The 12,650-nt window shown below is 50.6% G+C and overlaps 2 protein-coding genes across 5 annotated transcripts in view; both read right to left on the bottom strand.

The window, feature by feature from the left end:
* The window catches only part of MCF2 (MCF.2 cell line derived transforming sequence), a 174,602-nt gene that overhangs the window by 33,635 nt on the left and 128,317 nt on the right, over nt 1-12,650 (bottom strand). The window lies entirely within an intron of this gene.
* FGF13 (fibroblast growth factor 13) overlaps nt 1-12,650 on the bottom strand; it is a 208,728-nt gene that overhangs the window by 182,451 nt on the left and 13,627 nt on the right. The gene's annotated exons all lie outside the window — the stretch shown is intronic.

The following is a 12,650-nucleotide window of genomic DNA, read 5'->3' as shown; positions in this document are numbered from 1 at the left end:
CAAAGTCAGGCGTGCACAGCATCCTGTGCTTTAATGCTTTCCAACAAAGTACTGACCAGATCAAAACTGGCTTTTCCTTTCAAGGCATGTGCTCCAGCACCTCATCTCCAAGTCCTCCATCTACAGCTTTGTCAGAGCAGCTGCAGCAGAACTTCCTGCTAAGCTTCATCATTATGCTAAGTACCAGAACCTAACAATCCATGGGCACACACAGAAGCTATCTGAACTACCACCCTTCCTCAGGTCTCAGTGCAAGGCAGGACTGATCTGTGCACAGAGCCTGCATGACTTTTACAGAACGGCGTGAGAACAGCAGCAAGGAGCCATCCCCAAGCCCAGGCCCCTTCAAACCTGAGTGAGAGCTCCAGCAAAAGCTGGACTGAGCAGCAGCAGCAGCCAGAACTCCTGGCACAGCACTGGTCCTGTGTAAGAGCTTTACAAATATCCTCCTATTTCTACACCAGTTAGCATTTTACTGTTCGGAAATGCTTTGTTTTGACTCTGTGCTACTGGCTATGACACTACCATCCCCACTGCTTTTCCGTTCTCCCCCCTGCTCCATCTCTTTGCAGATCATCTTCTCTCTGGCAAACGTGTCTGAGAGTCTTCGCCTGCTTTTGAACACGAATACATTAACGCAATGAATTGATTTTATTATCTTTGAGACATCTTCTACCTCTGATTACTTCACACTTAATGCACAAAGAACATCCACATGTAATCTAGACATGTAGGGCATACAGTCTAATAATTATATAGTAAAGAGCTCCCATTTAAATATGTGTCATTTACATTTAAAATCCTGTTCATTTTTCTTAACATTCTATATTAAAGCTGATTTAAATTATATCCTAATACTGCCTTGTAATTGCAAGAGTAAAATTTAGTATTTATTCCAAAGTTAATGAGTATCTATAACTTACATTAACTGGGAAGCAATAAATTACAGTAAAATATTATTTGCTGCACTAAAACCTAGCAGAAATTCTACTGCAGCATAACAGGTAGCTCCAATTATAGGATTTACAAGTTAGTGCCACACACAGGGACAACAGTCAGCAAGAGTCAGCTCAGGCCCAGAGATGAATCCCTCTGATGCCAAGAAGTCCCATCTGAACATCATTTCCACACTGGCTTTGAGATATTCCACATCCATAAACAGGGCATAAGAAATGCAAGGTGGGTTTTTTTTTTGTTTTGTTTTTTTTTTTTAATCAAGACATGAAATGCAAGCCCCACCAAGAAACACACTGCCTTTTCATAAAGGCAGCCACCTCCCACTCTGGGGGCAGCTGAGCTCAGCCTCGCAGCAGAACGGGGCAGAATGAGGGAAACTGAGGAACGGCTCTGCTCTCCTGAAGGCAGGTGAGGAGCACAGACCACACAGACCCAGCCAGGGTTTCAGCTGGGCTGGTCTGCGCTGCCGTTTCAATGAATCCACCAGGAAGGAGGCTCCGTGCCCGCAGCTCTGTGCAGGAAAGCAGAAGAAGAGCAGATCCGAGTCCTGCTCTCCCAGGCTTGGACACGCTGGCCACGCTCACACCCGAGCACAGCTGTCCAGGACTGAGCACCGAGATGTTTCCTATCACCATCCCAGCAGCAGTTGCATCTGGACAGTTTTCCTTATCTCCTGTTAATGGCCCATCAATGTCAGAGGTAACACTCTCCAGGAGCCAGTTCTGTTTAAGATTAAGAACACACCTTGTGACTCAAAATAACATCAGCCCCTCGTGAGATGCTCCCAGGGGGAGAAGTTAGGCATTCCCACCTGAATAAATCCAGGAATTTCTAGACAGAGATGTAGCCTTTCCACAGGTTTCCGAGAAGACACAGCAACCACATCTGGCACTCCAATTTGGACTGCTACCAGCACGCTGGCCAAAGGGGTGTCAGGTTGTATTCTGACTTTGTCAGTGGTCTTCCTTTTGTATCATTGCATGTATTTTTGTCTTCTTTTTTTCTTTGCCTAATAAATTGTATTTCTGACTTAGAGTCTCTCGCTGGTTTTGCTTTCAAACCAGAACAACAGCTTACACCGGGCTCAGGTGCCAAATGAGCCTGCTCAAGCGAGCCACGAGGGCAAGGGAGCAGCAGAGAACAGCAGATGTGTCTGCTGCAAGGCCAGGGCCAGCGGGGTGCTCCGGAGCCCCAGGAACTCGTGGCTGTGTTTCGAACTCGGCTGCACGGAGAGTGAGCCTTCCCAACGCTCTCAGCAGGCACACACCTGGACTGCTGAAGAAGTGAGATTTGTTTATTCGACACAGATGTAATTAACATCTAAGGAGTGGATAATATACTTCACATCTGCTTCTGGTTACTGATTTAGCCAGTCTGAAAACCCAGGCATGCAAACTGGAAAGCCAGACTCATTACCTTTACAACAAAGACCACCAGTTGATTCCCACCAGGACCTGGCCTTATTAACCTTAGTTATAAATTACAAAGTCACAGATGTACTCATCAGTTGCTTGATGAAGATTCATTTGCCAATCTCATCTCACAAAAGGAGTAATTAACGGGAAGACATTACAGGCTGATGATTGGAATTGTTATTATGCAGGACTGCAGACAAATAGCAAGGCACCTGCATATCTGTAACAACTAAAAACTCCCTCAAATGTTCCAATTTGCCAGCATAATTGTAAGAAATTAAGCAGAAAGCACTGAATTGCATCAGTCCTGGGCCTGCTCTGCACACACTCAGACAAATAAATTCATGTCTCCAAGTGTAGCACTGTTACAGCTGTGGTGGTTTGAGGACAGAAAGAAAGAACTCTGTCATTTATTAGGCCATTTTATTAGGAAAGCTTGAACAAGTCTTTGGCACACAACCCCTTCACCAGATCTGGCAAAAGCAGGAGCAAAGCCCAGGCTAAATACAGGTTAGACATTAGCACCAGTGGAGGAAAGAAGGGTGTTGAGGGGGGGAGGTGAAAGGTGGGCAGCTGTGGAGAAAGGAGGTAGGACACAAGGCAAAGGGCCCCAGGCTCAGCTGAGAAAACAGCGGATCAAAGCACAGACACCAAAGGCTGGGCGTTTGCAGGCACCTGCAGCTCCGGAGCCAAGGCTGCCTGACTGCAGGGCGAGAGGCTGGGTGTGATCAGCTCCTGAGCACCCTGCTCCCACCCAGCACAGCCCTGCAAAGGCAGAGCTGTGAAAATCCCTGAGAAATTCCAGAGGGCCGTGCTGGGCTCCGCTGGGCTGTGCAAATCCTCCTGGTGCTGGTGCCCAGCCTGCCTGCAAATCCACCTGGTGCTGGTGCTCAGCCTGCCTGCAAAGGCAGCCCCAGGTGGGCTGCAGTGAGTGCTGGGGACACTCCTGCCCAGGGCATCGCTGCCTCTCCTCCCCTGGGCCAGGGCCTGGCCCCAGCTCCCAGAGCTGCTTCCCAAAGCCTGCTTTACTGCCTTTGCTGGGTGCCTGAAGGAGCAGAGGCAGCCCAGGGCAGGAATCCCTCTGGTGCCCTGCTCAGGCAGCCCCAGGGTGCACGGGGAGCCTGGGAGCAGCACTGCTGGCACTGCTGCTCTTCGGGGCTTGCAGGGGGTGCTGGAGCAAAGTGCACCTCTGCAGATGAAGAGCACCTGTGAGACTGCCTGTGTGCCCTGGCCCCTCTGGGGAACACCTGCAGGGCACCCCACAGCCCAGTGCCAGCTCCTCTCCTGTTGTGGTTGGACACAAAATGAGCACACGGAAGCTTGGTAAGTTCAAAAGAGAAAAAGAGCTAGTTTTAGTCAAACTTTTGGTATTTATAGAATTTTAAAGGTGACTGTGGATTGGAGGATGGAATTACCACCCCTCCAACCACACTGGTCCAAAGATCAATCAATTATTTCTCTCTACCCACAGAGAAATAAGTAAACTGTTCTGTGTATACATGACATGGTGTGGGAACTCTGACACTTTGAAAAGAACTATAAAAGAAAACACTTTTAAAAATCAGGGCAACACTCTCCCTCACACGGGAGCTGTGTTTGACACCCCAGCCAGAGCAAGGGCTCAGCTCGGGGCACAGCAGCAAGCTGACCCCAGGCACTGAGTGCAGAGCTGACCCCAGGCACTGAGTGCAGAGCTGACCCCAGGCACTGAGTGCAGAGCTGACCCCAGGCACTGAGTGCAGAGCTGACCCCAGGCACTGAGTGCAGAGCTGACAGACCCCAGACACTGAGTGCAGAGCTGACCCCAGACACTGAGTGCAGAGCTGACCCCAGACACTGAGTGCAGAGCTGACCCCAGACACTGAGTGCAGAGCTGACAGACCCCAGACACTGAGTGCAGAGCTGACAGACCCCAGACACTGAGTGCAGAGCTGACAGACCCCAGGCACTGAGTGCAGAGCTGACAGACCCCAGGCACTGAGTACAGAGCTGACCCCAGGCACTGAGTGCAGAGCTGACAGACCCCAGGCACTGAGTGCAGAGCTGACCCCAGGCACTGAGTGCAGAGCTGACCCCAGGCACTGAGTGCAGAGCTGACAGACCCCAGGCACTGAGTGCAGAGCTGACCCCAGACACTGAGTGCAGAGCTGACCCCAGGCACTGAGTGCAGAGCTGACCCCAGGCACTGAGTGCAGAGCTGACCCCAGGCACTGAGTGCAGAGCTGACCCCAGGCACTGAGTGCAGAGCTGACCCCAGACACTGAGTGCAGAGCTGACCCCAGACACTGAGTGCAGAGCTGACCCCAGACACTGAGTGCAGAGCTGACAGACCCCAGACACTGAGTGCAGAGCTGACAGACCCCAGACACTGAGTGCAGAGCTGACAGACCCCAGGCACTGAGTGCAGAGCTGACAGACCCCAGGCACTGAGTACAGAGCTGACCCCAGGCACTGAGTGCAGAGCTGACAGACCCCAGGCACTGAGTGCAGAGCTGACCCCAGACACTGAGTGCAGAGCTGACAGACCCCAGGCACTGAGTGCAGAGCTGACAGACCCCAGGCACTGAGTGCAGAGCTGACCCCAGACACTGAGTGCAGAGCTGACAGACCCCAGGCACTGAGTGCAGAGCTGACAGACCCCAGACACTGAGTGCAGAGCTGACAGACCCCAGGCACTGAGTGCAGAGCTGACAGACCCCAGGCACTGAGTGCAGAGCTGACAGACCCCAGGCACTGAGTGCAGAGCTGACCCCAGACACTGAGTGCAGAGCTGACAGACCCCAGGCACTGAGTGCAGAGCTGACAGACCCCAGGCACTGAGTGCAGAGCTGACCCCAGACACTGAGTGCAGAGCTGACAGACCCCAGGCACTGAGTGCAGAGCTGACCCCAGACACTGAGTGCAGAGCTGACCCCAGACACTGAGTGCAGAGCTGACAGACCCCAGACACTGAGTGCAGAGCTGACAGACCCCAGACACTGAGTGCAGAGCTGACAGACCCCAGGCACTGAGTGCAGAGCTGACAGACCCCAGGCACTGAGTGCAGAGCTGACCCCAGACACTGAGTGCAGAGCTGACAGACCCCAGGCACTGAGTGCAGAGCTGACCCCAGACACTGAGTGCAGAGCTGACAGACCCCAGACACTGAGTGCAGAGCTGACCCCAGGCACTGAGTGCAGAGCTGACCCCAGACACTGAGTGCAGAGCTGACCCCAGACACTGAGTGCAGAGCTGACCCCAGGCACTGAGTGCAGAGCTGACAGACCCCAGGCACTGAGTGCAGAGCTGACCCCAGGCACTGAGTGCAGAGCTGACCCCAGACACTGAGTGCAGAGCTGACCCCAGACACTGAGTGCAGAGCTGACCCCAGGCACTGAGTGCAGAGCTGACAGACCCCAGGCACTGAGTGCAGAGCTGACCCCAGGCACTGAGTGCAGAGCTGACCCCAGACACTGAGTGCAGAGCTGTGTCTGCCATGCAGAGGTGCCAGCCCTGGCACAGATGGAGGCACAAAGGCACAGCAGCCTGGGGTGCCCTGCAGATGCCTCCTCTCCCTTGTCACTTCAGCGTCCCGTGGCCTGGCTAGGTCCTGTACCTTGCAGGCCTTTCCCAGCATGATCGTTCCTCAAAATCCAAATTCAATGGTATAAAGCAACAAAACCCACAGGAGTATTGATTTTGTAGTCAGAACAAAGTTACTTAGGAAAGGAAAGTGAAAGCTGTGCACCTACAGGGGTCTCCTGTCAAAGACAACAGTTTTTATATCTCCAGATTCTTGGTCTTCAATTCTGTCTCACCACTGTCCTTTAAGAACTCACAGGCATTTTGCTGAGGATTAGCCCAGCTCCAGACACTCTCCTTCCCCTCTGCTTTGCTTCAACCACCTAATAGTCACAAGGACTACAAGCACACAAGAAACATTCCCCAGCCAGGTAAACAAACCACAGCCAGGTATTTACAGAGCAGCTCCATCCCAGCACCACCGAGGACTCGTGGCTTTAGCCCAAGCTTATTTACCGTGAACAGAAAAATAGAAACTTGGACAAGTAAAATGCAGTAGATCACAACAGCCTGGGGACAAAACCAGCCCAGAACCATTGTAGAAACTTCAGAGGGAGAATGGTTTCCCAGAAAAGGACACGATGAATATGTGAGAGTACTGGGAAAGAAAATGAGGGCCCTTGTAAGGTATTCTGAACTAATCTCTTCCCTTCAATGAAGAGCACTAAGATTTCATGCTAAGATTCTTCAGCAGCTAAGCTTTTCCAAACATATTCAGGGACAGAGAGATGCTATTCTGAAAGATGCCTAGAAGGGTTTTCAGCAGACAAAGACAAAAAATGAAGTCAGTGATGAGCAGTAACTCTACAAGCCTGAGTGTGTGCTGCCCATCTGAATGTCAGCTGCTTCACGTGCAATTCTCCTCTGACATTTTGCTTCCAAGGCTGCCTGCCTGCTCGGTGCTCAAGCCACACATTTTTTAGCTAATCCTGATCTGTGGAAAAGTTTCATCAGTAGCTATTTAACAGCAATACTGCTACTAAAAACACAAGAAGAAATGAACAGCTGGAGTGTTACGTAGATAGATTTCCTTGCATAAGGGGATTAAGACAACCTGAGGGTGCATACGGTCATTGAAAAGTTTCTCCACTGAAATGAGAAGCACCAGGTTGTGCAGACCTCATTATTAATGAGAAGAACTTACTTAGCTAAGCAGCCTGGAAAATCTCGTCTTTTGGGGAAAGCACTGCAGTGGAGCCTGGACACATGAAGCAAAGAAGAAAACCCTGAAATATTAAATATTAACTAGATACTATTCAATTAAGGAAAGCTTTCACACAATCCATGATTTACACTGAAAAAGAACGTGACCATTTTGAAGATAACTCTCAGCACGCAGTGGCTCCACAAGTGCAGGAGTACACTCCACCATCCCTTCTGCTCCAAACCAAAACACAGACTGTTTGATCATTTAATGTATTACCTAGAGAATACCCTGACCACCGGGTCCCCAGTTAAAAAAAAAACAAAAAAAAACCACACATAACAAAACCACAGAAACCTTCAGAAATACAGGCATTACATTTTGGTAGCAATTTAACTTAGGACACCAGTCAACTACAACACCCAGCTCTCCACCTTCATAAAGACCAAAAGGTTGAAAGATAAATCTGATCAAAATGGTTTTCATTACAACATACCTGTTTTTTTCTCAGGCAGAGGACTCAGCGTGCCATAATCTTTTGGGCTTTGAATAAGTATTTCCTAAAATGTCATTTCTGATCGGTTATGTACAGTTTAATGGGGGGGGATATTTTTTCAGATCAGAGCCAACTTCTAAATCATCTCTCCATCAGCAGTGTGCTGGGAGAGATCAGCCAGCTCCCCTGGGGAAGCCCATGACCCTGGAGTGAGGGTGGGCCCCAGAGCAGTGCTGCAGCCCCTGGCCAGACACACCACCTTAGGCAGAGGAGGGCAGGACCAGCTCCAACTGGAGCAGGCTGTGGCCACAGAGAGCCCTTCACTGGCACCCACTGTCCTTCTCCTGACAGCTCCCAAACCCCTGGTGATTAGGATGGCAAATAAAATTACCCAGCACACACGACACCCACAGAGGAGCCACAGCCATGGATCTGGGAAGTGCCCTGAACACCACATTCATACCCTAATTTTATCCTCACCCCCATCTCCCATAAATACCCAGAACCCTAAAACTGGGTCACTGCTGCCTGGAGGGTGGCAGGGGAAAATTCATAAATATTGATGCAGGAAAAAGAAATCAACTTTTCTTGGAGGAGTGGGTTCTGCCTACCATGCCCCAGGAGCCTCAGCACCATCAGCATTTTGTGGTGCCAAACCATAATTTAAAGGCTGAATTTTATGCCAACTCACCGGCCCTGTCAAGGCTTCCCATCTTCCATTTCAGCCCATTAATATCATGAGAAGTCAAGAGCCTTCTTTGGCCTCAGCACCACTTCTGGAAAGGACTTGTACAGCCTCCAAAAGCTGCCTTTCCTGATGGGGCTGGGAGAGAAGATGCTCTTCACATGCCAGCTAAGCACAAACTCCTCCACCTCTAACTCCAAAGTCCAGCACCAGTCAGCAGGATTTGTGTTTCAAAGTCAAGCATCTTCCAGAAACGTGGTTTTCTGATTCAGAAGAGCCTTCCAATAATGAACTGCATGGCCTATAGCTATTTCAGTTTGGTGGCTTTTAAATAGCACAAAAAAATTCATGATAAGTTATGTTGTTTAAATAACTTAGGGTAGGGAAAAAATAATCACAACCAATTCATCCATTCACAAGGAAAAGCCTCCCAGTAAACACCTGCATCATAAAGGAGAGAAGAGACAGAAAAGTTCTCCTCTATCACTAAAATTCAGTTTTCCACAGAGGGAAAGAGCAGATGCCATGATCTGAGCTCAGTACATCACTAACTGATTATCTCCTCGAGGGAGTAATGCAACTTTCATATTGAGAACACACAGTTATAGGTCTCTGCAAGAAATTGCTCAGAAATACAATTAGCAGGTAATGTAATTGAACAAATATGTCTCATGGAAAGGACATAAACTTCAAATTAACCAGAGCCTGAGCTGACTTTGTTGTTGGTACCATTTCATACAAGCTGAAACCACTGCAGTTCAACAAACCCAGCCTCAAACTGAAGGAAAACTCAAACCATCAGTCATGGTGCCAAAGTTTGTACCCAACAGGAGCTTATGAACAGAAAGAAAAAGCTTGCATATTTTTAATTCAACATATTCTATTCAGGATGTCGTTGTTGTTTTGATATTCAAACAATTCTCACTGGCATTCCAGTTATCCATAGTTTGTTGTATCAGCCCAGCCAGGAGAGCAGAGAAGTGCAGCTGGGGAGCAGGAAGGGGTGAGAGGCTGAAGGAAGCTGCACGGACCCTCAGAGGAGCTTATCTGTCCTTTCAGTGCAGGGATGTGTGTGCAGGAGTGCAGGCTCCTTGACCATGAAAATGCCTTCAGCCACCCAAGCTGTGTGCAGCAGTGAGTCGTTTGGACACCTCAGGTGTTTGCCAAGCAAGCAGAGCTTTACCAAGGAGGCGAGCTGGCTGCTCCTGTCCCCAGCAGAGCAGCACAAGCACGCGGCACCGCTCAGCTCCGCGCTCGCCGAGTTATCCTCCCTTGGCTCCAGAAGCGAGGGCCGGCAGTCCAGGGAGAAAAAGATCACAGCCAGAAGAGCTGAAACCAAAGAATTTGAATGCCTCCACTCTTCCAAGGGAAACAGCTCCTTACAGCAATCAGTAGGGGCCACGTCCCCTCAGAGTGCCCACAGCTCAGGACGGTGCCCGCTCGAACCCGACACCACCGGGGCACCAGCGCCGCAGGGCAGCTCCTCTCCTCAAAGTCTTTGGGGTTTGCAGAACACAGACAGATTCATGAAACAAACCAAGGATGAAGGAGGACTAAAATAGCTCGCTTTCTTTCTAGAGCCACTGGCAAAAAATCAAACCAATTAAAATCATGATCCGAGTCAGTTTTAGTGGATTGCTGGCACCTCGGGCAAAACGCCGCTAGAGCAGAGCTGCTGTTGGTCTCCAATTCAGCTGTCAGTGAGACAAGGGAAGGGGCTCGGGGAGATGAAAGAAGGCATTAATGAGAACAGAGGCAAAGATGAGAGCTTGGTCCACACACCATGGGCACAGGATTTGCATCAGCTTCCCGCCCCTATCTGACAGCAAGCCTGGCCCAGGGCAAGAATAAAACCAGGAAGCAAAGAGGAAAACTTGAAGGAAAGAAAAAAAAAAAAAAAAGTGTACAGATACATAGGAAATAAAGAATATTTTTACAAAACAGCTGAAAACAAACATTCCCAAAAAAAAAATGTTTTCAATGAGCAGGTGACAAAGGCACCTTGCAGAGCACTGTGGATGTTCCATGGACAGCAAGTCCTGTCACCTGTCCAAGCAGAGGGGGAAGGCTGGGATCATCAGCAGCAAGGCCACCAGAAATAAGCCACTGGATTGGTCACTGGCACACCAAACCATGGGATGGGGACACCTATGTATCTGTATGCCCTCTGCATTAGAGAATCACCTCGGCTGGCTTCGTCCAGGACAGCAGGGTGTAGTGCCAGCAGCAGTGTTGGCAAGAGGCTGCAGGGCACAACGCAATAACCTACAAAACACCTCGGTATTGATGGTGGCTGCTGCCCAAGCAGCCCCAGCAGGCAGTGATGGTAACACCGTGAGTTACCAGCCGAGGAAGGAGGCTGGGCTGTGGTTACTGACGGGCTCCTGGGACAGGACACAGGGAGCTGGAAGCTGGAAGCTGCTGTGTGCAGCCCCACACTGAGGGGTTGGCTCCTGGGACAGGACACAGGGAGCTGGAAGCTGGAAGCTGCTGTGTGCAGCCCCACACTGAGGGGTTGGCTCCTGGGACAGGACACAGGGGCAGCTGGAAGCTGGAAGCTGCTGTGTGCAGCCCACACTGATGGGTTGGCTCCTGGGACAGGACACCACAACCACTGGAAGCTGCTGTGTGCAGCCCCACACTGATGGGTTGGCTCCTGGGACAGGACACCACAACCACTGGAAGCTGCTGTGTGCAACCCCACACTGATGGGTTGGCTCCTGGGACAGGACACCACAACCACTGGAAGCTGCTGTGTGCAGCCCACACTGATGGGTTGGCTCCTGGGACAGGACACCACAACCACTGGAAGCTGCTGTGTGCAGCCCCACGAGCACTGAGGCTGCTGGAGGGGCAGGCCAGTCAAGCCAAGCTGCAGAGGTGAAGCCACCAGCCAGCCCCAGAGAGGGCTGGAGCAGAGCAGCCTCTCCTGGGTCCCTGCAGCAGCTCCTGGATGGAGCTGGGACAGGACACTGTGGGGTGGCTGCAGCAATTGGCACCGTGGGGTAAATGCGGGACACGGCTGCACGGGAGCAAACAGCTCTCTGAAGGTGTGCCATCCACAACAGACAGCAAGAGCAGGGCATTAACGTGCCCAAGGCAACCTGGTTAGCATAGCAGGGACCCTGCAACAGCAGCACAGTGCCAGCAGCCACGGGGCACCAAGGCAGGGCTGGGCCACCAGGCAACACCAACAGCACAAACACACAACAAAGCTGTTCTGACACACCGTGACCCCTGACAGAGGCAGTCCAAAGCCAAAAAAACCCCAAATGATCCAACAACAGCAACAAAAACATCACCACAGGACAGAAGCTAAAAATAAGATTCAGCCACACTGCTTTTCATCAGGCCTTCATCTGTGCCTGAAAGGGGAGAGCTTGCAGGGAACAATACCTGCCCTTACTCTGGATTCAGGGTCACAAACAACTCCTCAATTCCCAATAGTTCACATGTGGCTTGAGCCAAGGTATCGTTTTTCTGGGGAGGAAAAACAAGAGCAAGAATTATTACAGCTCTGAAAGTGCCGTGGGGAGATGAGCTGCAAGGCTGGCTCCTTGGCAGAGGCTGCCTCTCCTGGCACTGCCACACCCCTGGGCTCACTCAGACAGCTGTGCCCACACACCTCTGTCCCTTCTGGGGCAAGGGAGGACCTTGTCCTTGCAGGAAAGCCTGGCAAGGTGCTCACTCCCTCTCAGCTGCACCCTCCAGTGCTTCAGGCTGACCTAAAGTCAGTCCTCATGGTTCAGGAGGCACTCGGAGGAGCACAGGAAGGATTTACACCTTTGTCATCCCAGCTTGTGGGGACAGCACCCCACAGAGGCAGAGGAACTGAAAAGGGACCAGTTTCCAGAGGTAGCCAAGGTGCAGGAAATAATTAATTAGTGAGCTATATTGGCCTACTGAAAGAGGTGGAGAGCTGATAGCCTTTGCATTTTGAGATTCCCATCTTTAACCTCCTTTCCAGACGAAGTGAAAAGGATGGAGACATGACATGTTTCCAAAAGGACAAGCTGAAAAAGATTAACCTGGATTACGTGCAAAGAGGAATGTTTTACACCACAGCACCCAGAGAAAATCCTGTTACTACACAAGATGGGAATTTAGCTACCACCACACCACATCAAAAGAAACTTCACCACGTTTCAGTCTTTTACTTCAGAATCTGTCCCACGCCTTCCTCATATGTCTGCACGTCCTGACCAATTACCTTACATCAAAGCCTTGTTACACACACACACACACAAGTTTTAATTGATTTACTCAAGTCAGTGAGCAAGGAATAAATTAAATTCCATCTTGGGAAATGAAGCTGGGCACGCTAGGGCAGCCCGCTTCACTGCTGCGAGGTTTGAAGGCTCAGGAACAAAGGCAGAGCTGGTCTGTGGCCAG

Source organism: Vidua chalybeata, chromosome 14, assembly GCF_026979565.1.
Source record: "Vidua chalybeata isolate OUT-0048 chromosome 14, bVidCha1 merged haplotype, whole genome shotgun sequence".
NCBI lineage: Eukaryota > Metazoa > Chordata > Aves > Passeriformes > Viduidae > Vidua > Vidua chalybeata.
The sequence above is the reverse complement of the archived record's forward strand: the minus strand, read 5'-3'. Positions and strand labels throughout refer to the sequence as shown.